Genomic DNA, 6,584 nt, shown 5'->3' with positions numbered 1-6,584 from the left:
CACCACCCACTCACTCATTACCACACAAACACACACACACATTTTTTGTTCCCCCCATCCAAGGTTATGGGTCCCCTTCAGACTGCAAGCCACAGGCTTCAGCGTTGTTTATCTGCCTGTTTTTGAAGCCCACAGCAGCATCCCACAGTGAAGCCTGTATGAGCTGATGTTCCACAGCTTCTTTCCTCTCCAGCTGTTATATGAACAGCAGCAGGAGAAAGTTCAAAGTATGATAGCCTGACCTGTTATCAGAGCTAAAAAGGAAATAAAGTGAGAAAAGCAGGCTTTACAGTTTACCATGCAGTGCTTCATCACGTTTACAGTCATAAATCTTCTATTTTCAGCAGATGCAATATCTTTCTGTTCTGCTGCAGTTTGTGTCACAAACCTGATTCATTAGAAGATCAATTGATTTACATTTTAAAGACAGTAGCTGTCTACAGACTTTAAAACATTAGGATTAAAATACTAAAAATAGAACAATCTTCTAATTTAACAAAATGTTAAACGAAGAAATTCAACATTGGGAGCTAGTTCCAAACAGGAAGAAATGAAAGGGAAAAGGCTTAAAGATAAAAATAATATAAATTAAATTCATATTAAATATGATCATCTGAATAACATTATTAACTCTCAGTCTCAATCATTTATTCTGGTTACCTAAAATATGAAATAAAAAATCATAGATGGCTAATAGCTACAGCTAGCTTAACAGTAATGATCAGTTAGCATACCATCGCTAGCAGACAAGGCTAACATTTTCTGCACCTTTTCATGGATCTAAAAACAAAATAGCAGATTTGTAGTTTTTCCCCAATGCTATGATATCTGTTGTATTTCTGTCATTAGTGCGTTTTGTCGTTGATTAAATCTTTCAGTTCTCCAGGTTGATTTTCCTTTTGTGTAGAGACAATGTTGGCATACTCATTTTCTCTGTCACTTCTAAGGGTCCGTTTAGACTTGAACTTTTCCACATTTTGTCATGTTACAACCACAAACATAACTGTGTATTACTAGGATTTTATGTGTTTTGCATTTATAATGACTTCAGATATGAGCTAATCAGAGTGCAGCTGTGTGTAACTTAATCTGAGTATAAATCCAGATATTCCATGAAGGCCTCAGAGGTTTTAGTGAACATTAGTGAACAAACAGCATCATGAAGACTAAGGAATACAGCAGACAGGTCAGGGAGAACATTGTAGAGAAGTTTAATGCAGGGTTAGGTTCTAAAACAATATCCCAAGCTTTGCAGATCTCACAGAAATCTGTTGAAGTCCATGATCTGACCCCTGGCAGAGGATGGACCAGCAACAGACCTACCAAGACATGGATGTCACCAAGATACCCATGGAAACTCTGGAGGAGCTGCAAGAAGAAAGCCATAAAATTATCCACCAAATTTACAAACCTCCAGAACTTCAACAGACATTTTGTGAATGTTTAAAACCCTACATAAACATCTTCAGTCATTGAGGGGATCTGAGGCCTGAAGAAACCACTCAAGTCTGTCATCGGCTGTTGTGGAAAAACTGAAAAGCTGAAGTCAGTCCACTTTGCGACCTTGAATCAGTAGTCATTTCACATTCCCTTTCAGATGTGCATAATGATCTTGGTTAGTGTGGTATGACATGTGGTATCTCCACCCATCCTAGCTTCTGTGGTTTGATGAGGACCCCACTGCTTTTGTTATAGTCCTTTGGGATTTCATCATAACCCTGCCAAGACCACTCATGCTCTGACCTACGCAGCAGGGTCTTTGTACAGAGTGAAGTTGCCTTCATGTTTGGAAGAGAAGCTGGTCAGGCATGTGGTACTTGGTCTGCAAAGAGCCTTGAGAACAAAAGACTTTCTATTTCAGATGAGATGACAATGACCTCATTGTGACCTTTAAGACCAGTCATGTGCAGACCCTGCAGCTTGCAGTGCCTGATGAAGCATTGAATGGAAGTCAAATTATGTACCCTGATGGTAGTTAACCGTTCATTTAAAAGGCCTGGAATAAAAATATCAACACACATCAAGGAATCTATCTAGATGTTCATTAGACATATTTAAAGGAAATTATATAAAAAAAGAAATTATGTTATTTTTCATCAGGGAGATATTAAATAACAGCGTATATGTAAATCTTTTTAGAAACATCTGTGACGAAGCAACATTTCACTTCTGCCTTCAGCTGTTTTTACTCCTTCGGTTCGATCTGCCTGCGTCCTGCATTGGAGGTTGGGACTAAACGTGGGTCAGAGGTCGGATTTATTTCCACAGCTCTAAATACCATGTCCCAGCTCTGTCTTAGAGGCTTGAAAGCGACTGGAAACATGCAGCTGGTTCAGTAAAACAACCTGAGGTGTTTTTAATCCCCTCTGCAATTACTTCCCTCCATTTGGATGTAAAATGATGAAGCCTTTTACATCCCAGTTATTATTGCTCTGCAGTCCCTGTCTGCTCCTTACCAACACTTATGAGAAGCTAGGTGATTATCACTCGTGTTTTCTGTGAATGGCTTAATCCAGATTCTGCAAAGCAAATTTCCCTCAGCAACCATAAGAGCAGAACGACTGAAAGAACCAGACAGGGGAGTGTTGATGAATCTCAGCGTGGCAGACTGGTGAAGCTGTTTCATTAGTTTCTACAGCAGTTAGCGTCGTGCTGCAGAACGGTTCACCGTGGAGCCACAAGTGAAATACTTTCCTCCTGACATTAATGGCCCAAGGAGGATTTACTTATGACAGAACGGCAAGAAATGTAAGAACTAAATTAGAGATGCAGAAAAAGAAAGGAGGAGTTGGTACAGAGAAAGGAAAAAGTTACAAAATGCAAAGATGAAAATTAGAACAGATTAAAGATGGAGACAAAGGACAATGTAAAAAAGTTATGGAGACTGATGAAGTAAGACGATAAAATGAGACAGGATTTTAACTTGTGTATTGAACAACCAGCTCAATATAAATATATATATATATATAAATATATATATATATATATATATATTTATAAATATATATATATATATATATATATATATATATATATATTTATAAATATATATATATATATATATATATATATATATATATATTTATAAATATATATAATGGCATTTTGCAAAATAATTTATGCCCTTTTCAGTAGTCAGTGGAAGCATCTTTACTGGTTTTGCAATAATCAAACCCTTTAGATTTAGATTTTTCTTTTGTGATGACCTCTAAGTCTTTGAGGTAGGAAGGCCTCTTGGCCATCATCCTAATCTTTAACTCCCTGTACAGATAGATTCTCTATCAGATTCAAGTCAGGACTCTGGCTGGGCCGCTATAAAACATTGGTGTTACCTCCAGTCAGAGCAAACCTTTAACCTACTTTAATCTGAATCTGCCAGGGGTGTGAATAATTTTAGGCTTAAATGTAACAGATCGATGTCACAAACATGTAGGGACACAATTCTCTAGATGAAGATACAGGAAGCTTCTATCGTCTGATGTTGCAAGAAGTAAAACCTGATGCAACATTGCCCTCTGGTGGTGGTGTTGTAGATTACATTTCTGTTGATGTGTTGTCGGAGATCCAAAACTTTTTTGAAGCATTCAGACACAATAACGTCCGGCTTCAGTTAAATATTTCTGCAACTTAAAAGTACCTTTGAAGAACATGTTATATTTTCAACAGCCCCTTCCCCTCCCCCCTCCACACACACAACTTTTTAGTTACTTCATTTATCTATCTATCTATCTATCTATCTATCTATCTATCTATCTATCTATCTATCTATCTATCTATCTATCTATCTATCTATCTATCTATCTATCTATCTATCTATCTATCTATCTATCTATCTATCTATCTATCTATCTATCTATCTATCTATCTATCTATCTATCTATCTATCTATCTATCTATCTATCTATCTATCTATCTATCTATCTATCTATCTATCTATCTATCTATCTATCTATCTATCTATCTATCTATCTATCTATCTATCTATCTATCTATCTATCTATCTATCTATCTATCTATCTTTGATTTTTTAAAAGTATTTTTCTTACTGTTCTACTGTGTATTAATGCTGATATGTTCCAGTAATAATTCACAATCTCTTGTTCTGTCTTGAGATAGATTCTAATATCTACTTCAACTTCACCCATGACTAGCAAATGCAAAACTAATAACATAAAATAAATGTTAAGTAACAATCCTGCTGTAAATACCAACTTTGTTAAGGTCTTTAAATCATTTTGTTCAAACATCTTGATTCAGCTCTTATTATTTTTAAGGACAGAAAAATGAGATCTTGTTACCTTTGTGGTGCTTTGTTTGCAACAAGGTTCAGCAGTTCCTTTAAGCCATTCTCGTGTGGTTTACCTGGAAAAGAATAATAAAAAATGACTCATCTTCACAATCACGTTTAATGATAATGTCCCTATTTATGTTGCCGTCGTTGACAAACAATCTATAACTTTAACTAAATTAACCATCCCAATATCACAGTATTTTTCAAGATGTGCTAGTTCAGTAGCTGGAAATACAATAAAAATTAGAAAATGATCAACGTTAAGAATGTAAGCTGTAATGGACATTTTAAAATGCTGAATCAGACACAATGAGATAAACTCGTCTAAAACCCGCCATGCTTACAATGAACTACTGCAGTTAAAATACAACAAGTGAGTTAACATGCTTAATTAACTAAACCTGGCGATATAAAATATTATTGTTAATCTGCGATACAAAATAGTCAACTAAAGCTTCACAATAGCAATATAATGTTGTATTTTCATCAACTTATCGTAAAACATTCTTCCGAAACACCGAGAATGAACTACGTCCAATGTTGGAGCTGCTGGTGTTTGGACCTATTAGCAGCTCCATGACCTACGTGACTTTCCTTCTTTCTATAGAGGTCAATGGGAGTGTCGTAACTCTCTCTTTCTATGACCCTGATAAAAACTATTTACAAACGACAGATTATTTTTAAAAACTTGTCATCTTTTAGGCAGTTGAGCTGAATTAAGAGGGACTAAATACAAGCTGTAAAACATGATTGTAAAATAACCTTTTTTGTGAACAAGCTGTACTTTGCTAGCTGCAATTTTCTGTTTTTCTGTGGGAATCAGGCGTGTTTTTGTCTCTCTGAACTAAATACTAAGGAGTGCATTGAACAAAAATTTAGATTTTCCAACAAGAAAATCTTCATATGAAGCAAATTTGAAATAATCAATAAAATTGATTTATTGTCCAGCCTTATTTGAGAGACCTGCAGCATAACCTGAAATCATATGGAGCTAATTCCTATAGTTTCTGAAATATTTTTGTATTAAATTAAATGCGTACCTTAAGTGGAAATAGAACAAAATTTGCCTGTTTTCTTTTGAAGACCTTGAGCTTCAAGAAGATGGGGAGAGCAGCAAGCTCCACAGGATGCCATGCCTTGCACATACACTCCAGCTCACCATGAAGGATGCCATGAAACACCCAACTGCTGATTCAGTCAGAACAATAGAAGAAAATTGGTTCATGCTGCAAGGAAATCATCTGTGGCAAATGAAGACATGATGAAAAAGTTGAACAAAACTCTGATCCAGGATTGTACCACTCGGTGGAACAGTACTTTTGACATGTTGAGACGACTGCTAGAAACCAGAGCTGAACTAAAGCAACTTCTTGAGGAGTTAGGGATGGACACACTCCTCACAAGTGATTGGGCCAAGATGGAGAACCCTGTCAAGCTGTTTGAACCCTTTGCCATCCATACAGACCAGCTTCAGAGTGACAGTCAGTCACTCTCACAAGTAGTGCCATGTCTGCTCAACCTTGAGGCCCACCTGCTGACGAGCCCTTTGAGGAATCCCTTAGCTCAGGTCCTGCTGAAGTCTTTAAGAGAGCGGTTTGCTGGTATTCTTCATCCTGATTCCACACAGTTTGATGGTACAGCAGCAGGAGCCTGTCTGTTGGACCCAAATGTTTCACTGATTCTTCAGTCACCAGATTCAGCATCACCGATGAAAGCAGCACCGTCCTTTGTGCAGAACCTGGCAGCTCAGTAGAACCCAGCCACTACTACTAAGGACGAGGACACAGCAGATCCCACCAAAACTGTCCCAGGTGTCCTTTTTACTGTTCTTCAGAAATACGGCTTCCTTGCATCTCGTATAGAGGGCAACTTCTCATCTGTAAATGAAGACGTTCTGTTAACTGAGGTTGAGAAGTGAATCACTGAGGTCAAACAGGATGAGGTCAATGAGACAACGCTGCATTTCTGGAAATCAAGGCAGGTTGTTGATCTAAAACTTTCCCAGCAGCTTTGGATCTTGTTAGTGTCCCTGCTTCACAAGCATTTGTTGAACACATCTTTTCTGTGTGTGGACTGCTAACATCTGGACTAAGAAACAGAACAACCACATCTCTGGAGCAACAGGTTTCCCTTAAGATCAACAAAAATATCTGACTTGACTGATGTATGTCTCCTTTTCACCCATCCACACTCACAGTTCAGTTTGGTACTTTTCTGTTTCAACAATGTTTCATTAAGGGATATCTTAACACTACAAAAATCAAATCCCACCAACTTCCAGCAGCTGTGGTGT

The sequence above is a fragment of the Girardinichthys multiradiatus genome, chromosome 1 (genome assembly GCF_021462225.1).
Source record: "Girardinichthys multiradiatus isolate DD_20200921_A chromosome 1, DD_fGirMul_XY1, whole genome shotgun sequence".
Taxonomy (NCBI): domain Eukaryota; kingdom Metazoa; phylum Chordata; class Actinopteri; order Cyprinodontiformes; family Goodeidae; genus Girardinichthys; species Girardinichthys multiradiatus.
The sequence above is the reverse complement of the archived record's forward strand: the minus strand, read 5'-3'. Positions refer to the sequence as shown.